We start from the raw sequence: 19,006 nt of genomic DNA on the forward strand, positions 1-19,006 counted from the left end.
TGTACATGTGCATGTATATATACACTTGGCAACAGTAAAAATTTTTATACTTAGGGGAGAAGTGTTCACTTCTCTCCCGATTATAATTTCCATGGACCACCGCACAAATGATTTGCCACACTATCAATGACACTGCACATCTATCTAGTTATTGATTAATTTGCCTTTGTGCTCTTCTCTGCTACAAACCTAGTTATCCCAGGTGATTGAAAAACGAACAACCAGACTAGAAATGCATTGGTGTTGCTGGGAGGGCGCGAGGCAGAAGGATTGAACCTCCCAATCAATCACTGGAAGGTTAGGAGATGACAACACAAAGGCAAATCGATCGATGAATGCTGATCAAATTGTTTCGGGAAGTGATTCCTCCTATGATGGACCCTACAAACTGAGCGAGTCCTTGAAACAATGCATTCAAACTGAGAATATGGAGGTGTGAGTCCAGTAAGGTCTGCTCAAGTAAGACGTTTGCTAAGTGGAGTATTCTACTACCACCTCCTAGACTATTTGTAGCAGCTGAATCGGCTACATTCATGCACTGAAGGCCTTCTGAAAATAAATAAGGAAGGCGTGACTTTTTAGTCGGGTGTGGTGCGAGGCTTTATTTTCAAGCAACCCCTAAATCTTCACAAAGGAGGCTCCGTAGCTCCAGCAATCTTGCAATGGTTAACTGCGTACGATCAAGACTGATGGCTAATCTAACTTCACAATCTTTCATGGTAGCAATCACTGGCCAATCCCAACTCAGTCTTGGGGCATTTATTGTTTCGCAAGCAGCATGCGTAAGCTTGTACAACTGAGCTGAACGGACCGCCAGGCTAGTTGGTGTTGATTCATAGTGAATTGAAATGTACAGCACAAAATCCGAGACAAAAGACGAATCCGTCCATGTGTGCTCCTTTGTCTTGTATTTACCACAATAAAATTCAATTCTTTATAAAACTCAGTCGAAGCTGTTACAGAAAGATTTCAAAGTGTCGAAACTGTTGTCCGCATGTGTGGAGAACTGCGTGACAACTAGCACAAGAAAGAAGTGAGATATCTGAACTTTTGTGCAAGTACCCCATGTATGCCAGATTCACAGGTGGCGCTACCATAGCTTAGCATCGACAGATAAGTTTTTGTGTCTACTTTCTTTTCCACCACACTGGGCCCTTTTAGTTAATAGTCCGCATATGCATTCCCTTGTTCTCTTTCCTTGTCAACATGTCTATGCCTCAGCGTCTTTTTTGAGTATAAATGTTTTATATTATTCAATCAAACCTGAAGAGGTTAGTCAAAAGCAAAACGTCAGCCACCCATGTTTGCTCCCCTGTCCACTGCCATTTTCCCTCTTGCATGTTTTAACACGTTTGCAACTTTTGAATAAAACGAGAGATGACAGGATCTGGAAAAAAACACTTGCAATTTGTCTGTCTCAAAATCCTGCACTAAAAATTCAAAACTTAATTATATAGTTATAGACCCTAAAACACGTGAGCTAGTAGAACTGCGGCTAGCATGTGCTTGCCGAGTTTTCACTCAAGTGGAATGCTAAAATCATTAGCAGTCATGATGCATACACATAACCGCTTCAATTCTCAAGTACTTCACATAGTTTTGTGTTGCGCAAAACTAAAATTCATATTTAACAACTTATCAGGCAATATTAATTGATATCATGCGACGGATTACAGTGCAGTAGTATCAGCGCGCGTTATGACCACAATTTCAATAAATGATGGGGTTAAACGTCCCAAAACCACGATATGATGATGAGAGACACGTTACGGCTATAAAAAAGCGTCCGCGAAATTTTTGTTCTGCTAACTTGCCTGATTTTTCTTGTAAACTCGTAGAATGTGCTTGGCAAAATACGTAAATGCGCAGAGTTGTAGGCGCGCTATAGACAGCGTTAGTTTTATAGAGAACGATTGCGCCATGCTTACAAAAGGGTATGCAGGACGAATTGCTAGGCCCGCACATATGCTCATGGCGAAAGCCGGCCACAGCGGCTGCGCGCCGATATACTTTTTTTTTTTCGTCTGCCTAGCACTTTCGCGCTAGACCAGCGCAAAAATATAAGCAGCGGCCCGAGAAGCGAGCTCCACCCTGGCACTTTTCACGCTGCAATCTCTGGCATCGCTCAGAAAACGCACGCGGCGAATCGCCCCGCTGCACGCCCACGAGCAAAATCTACCGGCGCGGCGCACCTTGCAAACCGCTGCACGCGATTTCGAACAACAACAAAAAGAAACGACCACAAACAAACAAACGATGCAAGACGCAAACAAGGCGCGCTCCAAATAAAACGGCCGATGTGATGGATGGTAGCGCAGACAACGAACACGGACAAGAGAAGGCACATAGACACAACACAGCGCTAACTTTCAACAACGATGTGAGTTATGAGGCGAGCGTCAAATACAGTGGCCGACATCTAGCGGACATCCGGGTCCCGCGGTTACGTTGCAGGTGCGTTGCGTAGCGGGTACCACCGTAGCGGAACGGTAGACCGTGGGAAACTGTACCGAAAGCGCGTACTGGAAATACGCTGCGAACAAAAGATGTCACTTCTTCGACCATCGCGCACACGTGATCCCGCTATCGTCGAGGTGAAGCCGCGGTGTGAAGAATGGGTGAAACCAGTTAGCGTGAGGTGCGACGGGCAAACCCCCCAACGCAGTGATTTCGCCTCCGAATAACTCAAAAAATCACATTTATAACAGCAATGTAGGCAGATTTCGTTAATGTTGGTTAATGCCGACCCTAAGGAGCCGCGCAGACCGTAATAAAAACTTATTCCGCTAGCCCCGATTTCTGACACTGGATTAACAGACCTCTCTCCACGATGCACGCAACTAACAAGCACCGAGCAACATTCTTACAGGAACAACGTTCCAGCGACCATCACAGGTTGAAATAATTAATAAAATACAAGGTGCCTAACATAGAGAGCATGCTAAGCGTTCAGCTTTCGGTCGTATTCTCAGCCGATCACTTGAATCAACTACGATACGACGAGGGGCAGTGCAGTGAAGCCCTGGTCTAACCTGGCGCACAGCTCAGCAATCGCTCGCTGATTAGACAAACCTTCTAGCGGGCTCCGCCCGGCTTCAATAAGGTTGCGCGGAATCGTCAAATTACGTCGCGGTGCACGTGACAACAAAATCGGGCGAGCTCATTCGCGAAAACAAAGCACGCGTGCACAGCATGCAGAGGCGGACATTTTTAAATGCACGATACGATGCTAATGGTTCGCTTACGCCGTTTCTTCTTTCCGTACAGCAGGATTGGACTTCGGTCACGATGCCTCGCCGGGCGCCGTTAGTCAACGTCGTTTGAGCGACACTTCCATATGGCTCGTGCGGTCGCAGAAGCAAGGTCGATCACGAGAGCAGCGTCGAGGCGTGAAATGACATAAATATGTAACGCTGACAATACAACGTGCTCACGCTGTGAATCACGCACGCACCGACAGGCTTGTTGACATTCCCAGAGTCCCCTGCGAGAGACGCCGACGAAGCTTTCACAAACGGCCGTAGTGCGCCGCCAGCATCAGCATTCGCATACGTTCGCAGTGAACTAGAAAAATATTGCGTCAGCAAGCGAGGCTGGCGAGGCCATGCTGGCCATGCACTCACACAAACATCCTCTACACTCCCACGAATTCATGTTCGTTAGTAGCGACATCCACGACTTAGTAATAGCTGTTCATTTCTGTGACGAGCACGACAAGTCAACGTAATAATCACGCTCACAGAGAGTGGAGGCAAAAATTAGCAGAGTAATTAATGTCTTCTAATCATTGTAACAATGTTTGTGGTATCAAAGAGACTACCGCGAATATGTGATCGCTCAGTGTTCCACAACATTCCTTCAATGAAATTATTCTCACACCATTTACTATTAATGCGCTCACGAAGCCCAGATGGCGACACAATCTAGCCTTCGCTGCCGCCTACGGGTGCTCTTCACCACAGAACTCGTTTTCTGGCGATGTTGGCGAGCGGTGTGTGTGGGGTGCTTTGTTTTTCCAAGGTGCATTTACCTATGGCGAAAAGAGCAGCTAGCCACGATCCGTTCTCTAGAAGTGCGCAAAGCTGTCGTCATTGATTTGCAAGCCTGAATGAAACGCCGAACGGCTGCTTTCGGAAAACTAAACAAGAGGGACGCCGCACGCTTTGCTTGAGTGCTGTGCAGGTAAGCCCAACCTTCAACACTTCGACTTTTTTATGTTATGGTCCTGCGTTTACGCATTGTCAAGAAGAATTCGTACGTGCATTTTCGAGAGTTTCAAAGCTATTCAGGGCTGGAGTTGATCTAGTTACGTCGACAACGGTGATGTGTGTTTTCGCCGCATGTATTGATTCGAGAAATAATTAACAAAAATGCAGTTCCTAAGCACGCTCGATTTGTGGTGATGATATACTATTACTGATCGAGTTGAAGATCACTTACGATGGTATAAATGTTTGACACGCAGGTGAACATTTCTCCACATATTGTATGGTAACGCGGAAGCTCTCGTAGAAAGCTGTGGAAAATATGGCTTGTGCGCGCACGTTCTTGATCAGCATATGATCTTTTGCAGATCATATATATATATATATATATATATATATATATATATATATATATATATATATATATATATATATATATATATATATATATATATATATATATATATATATATATATATATATATATATATATATATATATATATATATATATATATATAAGGGAAAAAAGTGTAAGAGCTCGTTTTTCATGTTTTTTTATTTATTTATCGTAGTACTTACATCGCCCAATAATAATGAGAGACAATATTAATGAGATCTAACAGACAATACTGCCAAGGAAAGTATAGGGGAAATTACTAGACCGAATTGAAATGTAAATATGAAGAAAGAAATGTGGGTGAAAGGATAACTTGCCGTAAGCAGGAACCGAACCTGCCACCTTCGAATAACACCCCCACGTTTAAATTCACATATATAGCCAATAAAGTGTCTGGGAGGATAGCCGCAGTGGTAGCTCAGTGGTAGAGCATCGAACGCGTTATTCGAAGGTCGCAGGTTTGGATCTTGCCCACGGCAAATTATCTTTTCACCCACTCTTCTTTCTTCACATTTACGAACGTTACAATTCAGTCTAATAACTTCCCCTATACTTTTTTCGGCATTATTGCCTGTAAGATCTCATTATATATGTACACATATCATATGTGTACCTGTTCGTTGAGTGTATACATAGTACACAAAAAATCTCCCAGTGTGTTGCAAAATTTTTTTAGGTGTGTCAACATGAGGTTCGATCATTATCGCAGTGTACTCCATCTCTGGAACTGAATGCAGCCTCTGATAAATTCTTCAAAGCTACGCTGCGTTAAGACCGGGAGGAAAAAAAAAGCTTCCCCCACCCCACCCGTATTATATATCATGCATAGTTGACACCTCGATTTCATTCAGTGGCAGCACACACGATTGCTATCATGCGCCAATGCTGGCGGGGACATATCTTCGTGAAGAAACTTTATACTCCGCGCCCTCACTGTAAACGAGGCGGCCCATTGTTTGCAAGTCTGAAGGTGATTTCAGTGCTTCAATCGCCCAATACACAACGGAACGTCAGAGGCTTATGACAGCGGCGTATATTGTGTGCGTTCCAACAATACATCCACCATTTGGCAATAATTGCTGTTAGGTGTAAAATATTACACCTATCGCGAGAGACACGACATCTGCCCGTTATTGAACTCTGTCTTCGTAATTTATTATTACGCTTTGCTGTTGTGTTTGTAAGTATTGATATCGATAAGCCTGGTACGAGAGTCGATGAAATTCATCTTTTTTTCGAACCCAAGGAAGCCGATATAAGAAATGATCGGACGACAGCGATGCATCCGGTTTTCTGAGCATGCGCCGCCGATTGGTAACGACATCAATTAGAGGGTTCATTTTTCGAACTCGCGTCGACACTGCAGACCGTATAAAGGGAAGTATAAATCATTGCATATTCCTAGGTTAGTGAAATTATCTCAAAGGACAGGCTGCTCTAGAAATGAAAGATTCCTTTAATTAATTTACCTCAGCGCACGATAGAATGACTGCTTCACCTTTCTTTCTTTCTTTCTTTCTTTCTTTCTTTCTTTCTTTCTTTCTTTCTTTCTTTCTTTCTTTCTTTCTTTCTCCAATCAAGCTATACTATAAAGCATCGTAGGGTATACTATAATGACAGCGGTGCATCTTAAAGCGCTTAATGAAAAAAAAAAATCGGCAGCTTATCCACGGAGTGAATGATGGAGAGTGGTGCGAAGCATTCGTCCGTCTATTCGTTCTTGCTTCCGTCCGTCCATGCGTCCGTCTGTGTGACCGTCCATCCGCCCGTTCGTGCGCCCGTCTGTGCGTTCGTCCATGCATCCGCCCCTGCGTCCGTTCATGCGTCCATTCATGCATCTGTCTATGTGTCCGTTCGTCCATCTATTCCAACACTCCAAGTACCACCATCTCGCATCTTTTCATCATATATTCCCCATATAGAAGCACCGCCATCCAGCGGACATTCCAAGGACTAAACGAGAGGTGGCATACGCACACTTTCTTACGGCTCGCGCTTCGGGTCTACTTCCCCCCTTTAACCACCTCGGGTTCATGGTATATACTAGTTCACTGTATTCATGGCGCTGCGTCCCAACGCTCGCTATACCTTTCTAAAACCAAGGAGGTTACGCCCAGCGAGTATAACGTAGCAACCCTTTCTTGTCAGATAGTGCTCAATGTACATGCCTATGGCTGCTAATGGGGATAGCAGCGTGCGCGTTAACTAAAAGCCAAATGCTCCTGTCTCTCATTCTCCATTATCAGCCATTGTCATGTACATTGAGCACTATTTTTTTTATTGTTCAACAGCGCACAGAAGAAATTTCTCACCGGCACCACCTTGGAGGTCAAAATGTTATACCTGTTAGATACTACAACGGCTACGAGGGACGAACGGATGCAGTTATAAAGAGCTTCGCCCCTAAAAAAAGATCTTCCTGCTCATGCGTGCGGCTATCTATCTGTTATTATTAGCAAAAATACAGCTCCTACGCACGCTCCAATTGGGGTTTTACTATTTTTACCGACGATCACGTTGAAGATGTCCACGGCCTGCGTGGTCTTAAAGGTGTGCGTCGGTAAAAAGAAGTGGTGGAAGGGGACGGCCGAGGGGAGGGGGGAGTCTATCTTATGGTTTCACTTTCTCTTTTTTTCTGCGTGCCCTCTCTCCTTCAAGATTGCATGAAGCCTGACCACCAACAAACTGTACCCCTCATTGCTGATGAAGGCCAGACCCTGGCTGAAAGGTCGAAATAAACCCCGTTGTGAATTATCACGGATGATCTACATGACTTTATATATATATATATATATATATATATATATATATTTGTGTTGAAGAAATCAAGTCGATGACGGCGCCTGAAGTAACACTGCTCCAGTCGATCTTTGTTTATCGTTAAAACAATTGACGGTGCATATTTTCAAATTTGGATGATAGATAGATAGATATGTGGGGTTTAACGTTCGAAATCCACCATATGATTATGAGAGACGCCGTAGCGGAGGGCTCCGGATATTTCGACCACCTGGAAAGTCCGAAAAGTTGACAATGAAAGTCCGAAAGACGGCGGGCTGCTCCCACGACGGGACAGTAAGGCTGAGGCCTACCACGGCGTCGTGGAGCCTCCGCAGACAGCCCAGAGTTGCGACTGTATGTAGGGATTTCACAAAGCGGAGCCCCACTTGTTGGTCGATGAGAAATCGGTGCCACGTACCGAAGGGCACACCCAGAGCGTGTGGTGTAAGATGGCTAGACCACCATATTTAATACACGAGTTGGTTAAATAGACACCCCGATAAAGCTTGCAGAGACAGGCAGGGTTAGGGTATACGTTTCCGTTTGAAGTAAACTCAATCTCAGCGCCTGTGGTGGTGGTGGTGGTGGTAGTGGTGGTGTTGCAGCAGGCGGGGTTAGCCTGGCCTGCATGGCCGGCAATTGTTCCGCCTGAGCATCTCCTTAATTTGGAAAATGTCACCACGTGTCAGACAGCCCAGTGTCTCGCAGGAAGACCAACAAAGTTCGTTGCACGTTCCTCCTAGTTGCCGCGGGTCCTTCAGGAAAGATGATGTCATCAACTGTCCGGTGCCTATGACAGCCTTTTCGCAAGGTGCGGATCATCGCTGCTCTTTGCGCATCAAACTGTGGGCAAAGCCAAATGAAATGTTCAATATCCCCGATGTCACCACAGAAGGCACAGAACGGGGAAGCGTATCTCCCAGTCTTGAATGACCAGGCCGGGGTGTATGCGGAGCCGGTTCTAATGCGGTACAACAGCGTCGTTTCTTCACGAGAAAGTCCATGAATTACACATGCTTGGTGTGGAAACCTGTAGATCGCCTTGAAATGATTGCGTATCACATCTTTGTTGTTCTGGTAAGTCTTGGGAGTTCTTACTTTTGGAAACGATGTACGTGCTTCGCATGCGAGGGCATCAGTCTTTTCATTGCCCTCAATGCCAACGTGGGATGGGATCCACTGGAACTTTATATTAAAACTCTTGCCATTTAGGTGTTTGATTAGTGCCAGAGATTGCCTGGTGAACTTTTCTTGAGGTAGGCCACGATGCAGTCTTTGTAGCGCCGATTTGGAGTCCGTCAGCACTACAACATCTCGTGCAGAAAAGGATCGCAGTTTTCGCAAAGCCGCCGTAATTGCAGCGCTTTCTACCGTTGTGGACGAAACCACGCGATCCAGGCGGCCCGACCATGACACGCCCAGGCTGGGTATGCAGAAAGCCGCTGCGCAGCTATCAGTCTGTGTGCACACTGATCCGTCGGTGTACACTTGTAGGTGGCAACGGTACATGGTGCTCAAGTGGTCCAGCGCAAGAAATTTCGCTTCCGCGGCTGGAATGGTGCGCTTCGCTGGTAGATTGGGTACGCTGAAGTTGCACGCAACATCCACAAAAGACCATGGCGGGTCCATAGGGCGCCGTTTAGGCAGTTTCAAGCCTAAATATTGAAATGTGTTTAGTGCCGCGTTGAAATGTGAGCCAGTTCTTGCTCTTAGCCGCCGGAGAAGCACCGTGCCTGCGAAGGACTCGCCCAGTCTTGACAGCTGCGTCAATAAGGCCTGAGACGCCAAAAGGCGGAGCGGAAGAGACTCGGCTTCATTGGTGACCTTCGTGTTTGAAGCCGCCTGAGGGACTCCCATCGCCAAGCGAAGACCCTTTCTGTGCACTGCCTCTAGGCGTTCGAACTGGCTTGGTGATGGTGATATCAGGGGCAGCTGATAAAGAATGCGGCTTGTTATAAGCGCATCATTCAATTTAAGCATGGACATAGGATTGTTGCCCCAACGGACCCCTGCCATGCGACGAAGAGCGTTGATCCTTTGCACTGATGCAGTTACTATGCCATCAACCGCACGTCGCCATAATAGCTTGTTGTCGATGGTAATGCCCAGGAAGCGAACACTTGTTGCACAACGAATTGAGTGGCCTCGAATATTCAGCGACAGACGTGTTGACTTCCGTCGCATTCCCGGGAAGAGCATGAAGGCCGACTTTTCCGCTGATAAAGATAGGCCAAGTGTCAACAAGTGACGCTCAATGATTGAAATAGCGCTCTGTGCTATCCGGGCCAAACGTTTGTGCTGGTACCCTGAGATCAAAATGCAGATGTCATCGGCGTAGATGGATATTTTAACTGCTTTCAGAGCTGAGTGCAGAGTGTCGGGAAGCCTGGCCATGGCAGCGTTAAAAAGCAAGGGAGATAGAACACTTCCTTGTGGGACGCCGAGGGAAACGCGTCTCTCTTCGCTCGTTACATTTCCAAGCTTAACACGGACACAGCGGTCTCTGAGAAATTCATGTACGAACCGAAGAGCATTTCCCGACACACCCATGGCTTGGAGCCCGTTCACGATGCCTGCCTGAAGCACACAATCATATGCCTTGGCAACGTCCATGAAGACGGCGAGTGTCGAGAGTCCGCTGACGCGGTGGTGTTCGATGTGGCTTAATAGGTCCAAAACACTGTCCTGGGCACTCAGTCGTGGGCGAAATCCGGTCATACACGGTGGCCATCGTCTTCCTTGTTCAAGGTACCAAGTTAATCTTGTACATATTAATCTTTCCATCAACTTAGATACGCATGATGTTAGAGATACCGGTCGATATGACGCGAGGCTCGCAGGATCCTTTCCGGACTTTAGGACTGGCACCACCCATGCTGTCTTCCAAACAAGTGGGATCTCTCCCGTGCTCCAGACATGATTAAATATGTCCAAAAGAGCCCTTTTCCGCTCATATGGTAGATTTGTCAGCATTTGATTGCTGATCAAATCGGGACCCACGGCACAGCGTCTTCTTAATTTGCTAAGTGCCATATCCAGCTCTCGGAAGGTGAATGGCGTATCCATCGTGTGGAAAAACTGGGGTGACAGAGGAATCGCCGCTCCTGCTGGTCTACCAGGTATGTACACGTCTGCGAAATCCTCTGCAATGGTTTGCAAATCTATCCCTTGTTTCAAAGCGAGTGCTTCGAATGGCCTGTTTGTTCGGATCTTCCCAGAAAGACTTTATTACTGCCCATATCTTTGTCAAGGGCGTAAACGTTGATAAACTCTCACAGAAAGCGGCCCATTGATTTCGTCTTAATTTTTTTGTATGGCGACGAATTGCAGCGTTTATCCTGTTATATTCGGTTTTCGCAGACGGATTTCCTTTTGTTCTCATTATTTTCCGCTCCGCTCGTCTACGTGCTGCGCAGAGGTTCTTCAATTTCAAGTCTGGAGCAGGAAAATGGTCAGGCAGTTTCAGCAATGAAGTTGCTGATCGCTTGCTTTGCAGCATATCTGCAAACAGCTCACCAGTGGATTTGTCCAACACTTCTCTGTAGGTGTCCCAGCGTGTTACATTGCAGAATTGCCGACCAGCAGTTCGAAATCCCAGGATATTGGTGAAGATGGGGAAATGGTCGCTGCCCATCTTGTCTGGAGCCGTGGTCGATGATACCAGAAGGTCCGTGGAGTGAAGTACAAGGTCTATTGCACTCCATGAATCAGGTGGCCTGAAAAATGTAGGTTTACCATCGTTCGCCACACATAAGTCGGCAGCATCTGCAGCTGCTAGAAGTTCCCTGCCTCGAAAATCTACACTCTTATCTCCCCAGAGTGGATGGTGCGCGTTAAAATCACCACAGATTATTCGAGGAGCGGGACATCGAGTGCAGAGGTCCTTTAGGAAAGTCTCCATAGAGACCTTTTTTCGTGGGCTTATGTACACCGATACCACACTCAGTTTTCGGTTTCCCAGACACACTTGCACAGCAGCGACTTCCAGTGAGTTGGAACAGAGGTCTTGCACTGGTAGGGTGACGTGAGGTATTTCCCGCCTTATGTATATCATTGCGCTTCCATTTGCAAACGACGTTATGCTCGGGTTGCCGTGTCGGATGTACCCTGGGAGCCTCCTTGCATTCGGTAGACCGGCTTCGGAGAGGGCTAGAATCGGTATTGGAATGTCGCGCAGGAAAAGGTTGAGTTCGCACAGGCGTTTTAGAAGACCGGCGCAGTTCCATTGCATTATTAAGGGCACTTTTGAAGGACGAAATATACCAGGTGGGCGAGACAGCGCCATTATTCTACTGTGTGTTTGTGGAAGCAGAGCAAAGTAACACTGACTCTAGAGCCAGGACTGCTCCCAACATATCCTTCGTTGAACTCGCAGGCATCTTAGCGACGTGTGAACGCAGTGCTGTGAACAGAGCGCGAATAACGTGCTCGAGGTTTTCTTGCTGTTGGCTTCCAGATGGTACTTGAGATGGGCTCAGTGCATCAGCGTAGGTGCGCTTGGCGGACTCTTTCGTGATACATTTCTCACCAGCGTTGAGCACTTGCGTTGACTCAGTACCAGCTCTTGTCGGATTTAGGCGTGGAAAATTTCCTGCGCACTCGTTATCCGAAACGCCAAGTTGTGGCGCGCCGGAAGTCTTCTTTGCTCGTGCCACAGCTACATCTGCACGTTCATTCTGGCGCCTCAGTTTGCATGGTCTGTGGCGGGCTGTGGTTCGACTCCACTCTGTGTACGCCAAGGAGCGACCTAGCATCAGCCAAGAAGAGCTAGCACGCCAAGGAACTAAGAACAGCCGGCTTCACCGTTTCTTAAGCCTTAAGACTAGTGTAAGCTTCTTCTTTTTATAATTATAAAATGTGAATTTTCCCCTTGTCCTGGCTTCATCTTAATGCTGTAAGTTCCCTTAACCAGCACCTTCTTGACAAGCAAGCAATCAAGTACGCGTAACGTTACGCTTGCCCCCATTTTCCCGACAAGGAAAGCGTTCCTAATTTTTATCTTTTAGTTTAAGTGCGCCGGTAGTGTAAGAGTAATCAGAATATGTTGAACTAGCACCACTGTTCCGTACTGATCCAATGTCATGGGTCAGAACGCGTCCAGTAGGATACCAAATAGAGCAATCACAGGCAAAAGACAGATCGTTCAAAGGCCGTGCATTCCGATAGCACCAACGGAAAGGGCGAGTTTTCGCCCACTTCAATTCTCTCCTAGCTGCAGGTCAGAACCATTACGATACAGTTAAAAGAAACAATAATGCCACCCGAGCCACGTTTTCGCTCGGTGAACTTTGAGTACGTTTTATGAGCCGTGTCTAACAAAGACAAAAGCCTTCCAACAATTCCCCTTCTTTCTTACTCTGAATGCATGAGCCCTTTACAAACTGTTACTTATGCAGGAGTGTAAAAAATGTGTCAGATTCTGCTTGACGTAACTAAAAGTAGGATTAGCATCGTTAGTAATCTGGCTTTCATGCGTTTGCGAAGTTAGGTCACTGAAGGGAGTAGCTTCAGATACTTAGCTCGATATTGTGCAGTGGCCATGAGTTAAATTATTCACATGGCGGGTACCTATGAAATGAAACTGAGAGAGAGAGAGAGAACATTTATTGAGTAAAGCTTGTGAGTGTAGGTGGGAGGGTCCCTTATTTCAGGAACCTTCTGGCCTGAAAACCGAAAATGAAACCGAAGATTTTTTTGATAATGTTCACAAGTATCTAAGGGATACAATGTGCAAGTCCAAATTCAACCTTATTGTTAAACTTTACTTGATTAATTGACAGGTGAAATTTGATTGCAGATAGTGCATAGTGTCTCCTTGCGCTGCTTTACTTTCTGTAATGCATCAACAAAGCGCTTTTGCGGAATGCGCTTTATAGCCAGAACCATTTTTTGTACCACTTCGTCTCCACCTTTACGCTCTAATTTCCACTGCTGCCCCGCCGCGGTTGTCTAGTGGCTAAGGAACTCGGCTGCTAACCCGCAGGTCGCGGGATCGAATCCCGGGTGCGGTGGCTGCATTTTCGACGGAGGCGGAAATGTTGTAGGCCCGTGTGCTCAGATTTGGGTGCACGTTAAAGAACCCCAGGTGGTCGAAATTTCCGGAGCCCTCCACTACGGCGTCTCTCATAATCATATGGTGGTTTCGGGACGTCAAACCCCACATATCAATCAATCAATTTCCACTGCTATTCAGTAACGGATGAATCGTGAATGGCGTAAGTAGTATTTAAAAACCAACTAAGCAAGTTTCAAACAAACAAGCTGTTTTCATTACTTATAAAGAAGTCTACAACGCTCAACATGTTGCACTTACATCCGAATATATAACACGCACGGGCAAGTTGTCACGAATTAATTATGCTGCATTTATTTCATTAGTAATACCTCCTCAGTAGTGTGTAACACACAACCTATCATTTCGAAATGACAAATGCTATATAGTCACTTGACTGTAATGCACGCCCCATATTTTATATTAAAAAAAACAGTGACCTTAATTTTTTTCCGCTCCCGTGTACGTCAAAGTACCGTATTCGCGAAGTGACGTCAACACATTGTTGAGATCGCTCATGCGCGAATTCGCTGCCACCTATTGGTCGCTACCAGGTCATCCGAACAAGCGTCTGCGGGAAACAGACCCCGATATGACTTTTCGTCTTCCGGCTGAAATCAACCGAAGACTTGCTAGTGTGCTGCAACGTATTCGTCTGGGCGTCGCCTTCACTCGCCACTACACCCACCCAATCGGCCGTGCGGACAGCCCGAATTGTGAGCGCTGCCAAGTGCGCGAAACTTTAGCTCATATATTTTGTGACTGCCAATAATACGAGGCACAACACTAGAAAACATCGGACGAACGCCACTCAGTGAAAGCTACATTTTGTCAGCAATGAGGGAGCGAACAGTATCAAAAACTGCTACAATGGCTGTTTTATAGACTTTATCAAAAGCACCAGACCAGATATTAGGCTAAGGGGTGCTATGCTAAGTGGCTACTGCACATACGCACCACCAGTTCCTGTCCCCATCATCACCCTTCATAGTCTTTCTTTCCCCCTTCTTTTATCCCCTGCATAGAAGGCTAGAGCAAACTAGCTCAGGCCAAACTCTCTGCCTTCTAATAAATTCTCTCTCTCTCACCATATCTAGAAGTAAGATAGCATTATATCGAATATTTGTCCACCCTTGCAAAAGGTGTCTCAATTTCACACAACTGCGATGCACTGAATGCGATGGTAACAAAGGGAAATTTACGAAGTAAGGCTCGCAGCCAACTCCACCAGGACCAGGTCTGGCGTAACTGCACAGAACGCAGGCGTAAGAAAATGCTGCCGTCGCAAAGGGCGAAATGACATCCATGCTGTTTGTGGATAAAACGCGAAGTTGCCGGTGATGGTACAACACGTACAAAGGTACGAGTCGTCTGCTGGTATGCTCTAAATATGACACTCGCGCAGCCGCGGACAACCAACGTGAAAACGCGCAATTTCCACAGATGCCACCTTTTCGGTACAACCCAAAAGGGTGGCTGCTAAGCACCCCTTCGGGTTGCCATGCAGCCCATGCCATGTTCGGGTTTTCCGTCGGAAAAAACGCGTAGGGGTCATGTTCGAGCTTTAGCGGTTATCTGCTTGAGATGCCGCGATCGTCAGAAGACCTTTCACGCTTTCACTCGCACATGGAAGTGACTTTTTTTTTTTTTCAAAAATTCTAGGGCACTGTTCCATACACCTTGATAATACATATACGACTACTCAAGGAACGCCACCATAATCGCTTCTGGGCTATGGTAAATATTAGTGCAGAAAACGAAAGTGATGTACACCAAACTCGGAAAAGAACAGCGCTTCCAGATAGGTAATAGTGCACTTGAAGTTATAATAGACTACGTCTACTTAGGACAGGTAACAACCGCAGAGCCGTACCATGAGATTGAAGTAACTGGTAGAATAAGAATGGGGTGGAGCACATTTGGCAAACACTCTCAAATCATGACTGCTAGATTGGCACTATCCCTCAAGAGGAAGGTACATAACAGCTGCATCTTTAGAGACTTACAAAGAGGGTCAAGCTTAAATTGAGGACGACGCAGCGAGCGATGAAAAGGAAAAAGATAGGTGAAACTAAGAGACCAGAATAGAGCAGAGTAAATCAGGGAACAAACCGGGGTTAAGGTTATCATAGTTGAAATCAAGAAGAGGAAATGGACATGGGCCGGGCATGTAGCGTGTAGGCAGGATAACCGCTGCTCATTAAGGGTAACAGAACGGATTCCCAGTAGAAGGCAAGCGGCTTAGGGGGAGACAGAAATTTAGGTGGACAGATGAGATTATGAAGTTTCGGGTATAAATTGACAGCAGCAAGCACAGGACCGAGTTGACAGGCGGAACATGGGAGATGCCTTTGTCCTGCAGGGGACGTAGTCAGGCTGATGATGATGATATTTATGATGGTGATGATGATGAAATATTAGTGGCACCCTATCGATACATTGCCGAGGCAGCAACGTCAATACGCATCAGCCTTTACACTTGCGTGCCCCAGTACACGCAGGAGCTGCCACCACTCTACATTGAAAAAATTAATGTACAAGTATAATTAGAGGTCCCTGCATTTCACACACCCTTTTGATGCAGTTAACGATTAAAATAGCGCACTAATTGCGATAATCGCCGGTGTAGCCGCACAGTAGGCGCATATCAAGTGTCATGAACGTGTTTTCAAGAGGCCAACGCACGAAACACGTACGGCGCGTGGGCCACGCAAACAAGCAACGCGGGCAAGTGGTGTCGATATCGAGAAAACGTCCGGCAGGAAAGCCAATCCGGCGGGACAGCGTAATCGATATCGCACGCAGGGGGTGGCGCCATTGTCGCTTCGTCGAGTTGCGGCTCGAAAAGCTCCGTCTACACACACGCGACTATTATGTGCAGCTGACAAATATAAAGCTGTTCACCACGCCAGGCTCGACGGAAAGAAAGAAAGAAAAAGAAACAAAAAGAAAGAGAAAAAGAAAGAAAGGAATGACTAGATGTTCATTGGATCGTGCGCACCGTGGCCCCCGAAACACGGGACGAATCAAACCGAGCGAAAGCGTGGTGTCGTGACGACGAAGCTAAATAATAGACGTCTACCATGAAATCACCACTCCAGCAGGGAAACGTATACGTTTGGAGCAAAGGCAATGTCGAAAAGGCAAGTGTCAGGGGAAAAGGGGCGGGGAGAGAAAAGCAATCGTTGGAACATTTCAGGAACACAGAAAGCGTTTTATCCAGCACGAACCTCCTGCCAAGAGTAAAACCCGCCGTGGATTGAGAAAGGACAGAGATAAAGAAAAAAAAAGAGAATCAGAACGTGACGCGCAAGCGAGGTCATTGTGGCATTTCTGGCAACGTTTTCACGTGCGCTATATAAAACGTCCAAGTATAGTCCAACGTATATGCGTTCTCGCGACCAGTGTGTCACGTTGTGTTGAAAGGGTTTTGTTTCTGAAAACATTTTTATTTCATATATGTCTCAAGGTTGAGAAGTGATGCGAGAAAAAGGAGGGGAGAGAGTAATACGTAACCTACAGACTTGTATGGCGTAGAGTAGAGAAGCGATGGTTTCGCAATGCCCATGCAGGGTCATGTGCATTACAAACGGTACACTACAGCCAGAAACTGTTTGAGCTGACCTTTTAACCTTAAATGCGAGTTCACCTCGGTGCATCAGTGGCTAAGGTGCTCAGCTGGTGACCCACAGGTCATGGGTTAGATCCCGACAGTGGCGGTCGCGTTTCCATGGAGGCTAAATGATGAAGGCCCGTGTACTGTGAGGTGTAAGTGCACGTTAAAGAAAGCTAGATGGTCAAAAATCTTCGGGGCCCTCTACTACGGCGTCTCTCACAATCTAATATAGCATGGTTTTCGTGACGTAAAACCAGACATAGTATTATTATTACTATTAGAAATATTTTTCAGGAAGGAGGCAGGAGTTGACCATGCTTCAGGGGGTTTGGGCTTGCAGAGGAAACGTTCCTTGCTACATCATTGCTGACAACTTCCCTGCGCAGCCTCCGTGATTGGTGCTCCTCGGAACAATAGACGACTCCCTGTGATGACGTCATCGTGCTATGTCCGTGTTGTGACAGCACGCTAATGTTGAGTGACGTCATCGAAGGCATCACGTTACATTGGGTCACGTGGCTTTTTTGGTAGGCCGACTGCGCACGCGCATTCACTTGAGTAACACGTGACGATCGACCGGTTTTTATTAAGTCCTCTTTTTTTCGCATCAACGTCGACGCTGGTCTCGCCAAGTTTCGTCAAATATCGAGGACGCTGAGGATCAATTTCTGGGGTGAAGCTCCTGAAGGCGTGGGTCTGTCCATCCTTTGTATGTACGTGACCACCTATAGTTCCACCTTCGCAATCTGCCCACTACTTCGTCTTTGCCAAGATCCCACTATAAGCTCCTTCACCGATCATAAAGCCGTTGTAATGAAGGGGGAACGCAGGCAACGTATAGATACCACTTACGAATAATAAAATTTCGTGTATAAATATATGCAGTGTGTGCCACGTCTTTGATGATGCAGTGGCGATATTCGCCTATGGTACACAGTTTAGCCATGAAACCCTCTCGTGCTTCGCCCCACTCATCATCACATGCTGTGATTTATGTGTCTGATGATGAGGCATCTAGGGCCTTAAGAAAAGACAGCTCGATCTAGACACCACAGAGAAGCGCTCACTTTTTGTGTATTCCTTTTTCTCCGCAGTGTGTAAATTATACGTTGTGCGGTACAAAGAAGGCGCGGCCCTCAGAAGCACGTATATTGAGAGCCATACATAGTGATAGATATAGATACACTGACACTTTATACCATTGTCGATGAATCTAATTCCTTCCCAGATCTTGAGCGAGCTGCATGGTATGCTTATTCGCCGATATATAGGTCAATTCAATAGATCTGCTAGTAGCCGGCCCACGCTATGTTAACGCACCTGCCTTGGGCCTCTCCTCGGGTGCGTAGTTTTCCATCGATAACGAATATTGAGGCGATTCTAGTAGCAATTCACTGCGGGCAGGCACCGCTACAGTGTTGCAAGCCATATATGTTACGTTCGCCATTACTACTATCTTTGCTCAAGATTCACACAAAAAACAGTGCAATAACGAGGGACACGAAAAGAAGTAGACAGACAGCGGCACTGACTTACAACAACATTCATTTGCTGGAACCGCGCAACATATACTTGAGCAGTATCTGTGAATGTGCATAATGTCGTACCAACTCGCCCAAGCAACCACGTTAGCTGTTATCTTTAGTAGCCCGAAGGTGTTAGGGCGAGCGAAGCACCAAATGCCACGGGAAATTCTGGAAGCCTCGTGGATATCTACATGACAAGTGCGTCAACGATATACATTTGCGCATTTTTCCTGAAAAAAAGCTTCATTTTTCTTTTGAAGATAGAGATTTAGGTAGAGGAGTGTGCTTTCGTCACGTGGTCATCATTGTCATTGCACACGCGCATTGTTCCAAGAGGGAAGCACATGTGACTTCAATAAATCAGATTATTAGTCTGCGTTGGTCCTGTTTGTTTGTACTCTGCTGCCTCGTCCTTGGCAAACACAGT

The 19,006-nt window shown here is 46.4% G+C and overlaps 2 protein-coding genes across 2 annotated transcripts in view; one reads left to right on the forward strand and one right to left on the reverse strand.

Moving 5' to 3' along the window:
* Window positions 1–3,494, reverse strand: part of LOC119180249 (guanine nucleotide-binding protein G(o) subunit alpha) — a 41,451-nt gene extending 37,957 nt beyond the window's left edge. Inside the window, exon 1 of the mRNA XM_037431396.2 lies at window positions 3,246–3,494. The gene's annotated coding sequence lies outside the window, so the exon portion shown is untranslated. The remainder of the gene's footprint in view (window positions 1–3,245) is intronic.
* Window positions 3,495–4,017: 523 nt separating this feature from the next.
* LOC119179900 (uncharacterized) overlaps window positions 4,018–19,006 on the forward strand; it is a 127,589-nt gene continuing 112,600 nt past the window's right edge. Inside the window, exon 1 of the mRNA XM_037431016.2 lies at window positions 4,018–4,182. The gene's annotated coding sequence lies outside the window, so the exon portion shown is untranslated. The remainder of the gene's footprint in view (window positions 4,183–19,006) is intronic.

Source organism: Rhipicephalus microplus, chromosome 7 (assembly GCF_043290135.1).
Source record: "Rhipicephalus microplus isolate Deutch F79 chromosome 7, USDA_Rmic, whole genome shotgun sequence".
NCBI classification, from domain to species: Eukaryota; Metazoa; Arthropoda; class Arachnida; order Ixodida; family Ixodidae; genus Rhipicephalus; species Rhipicephalus microplus.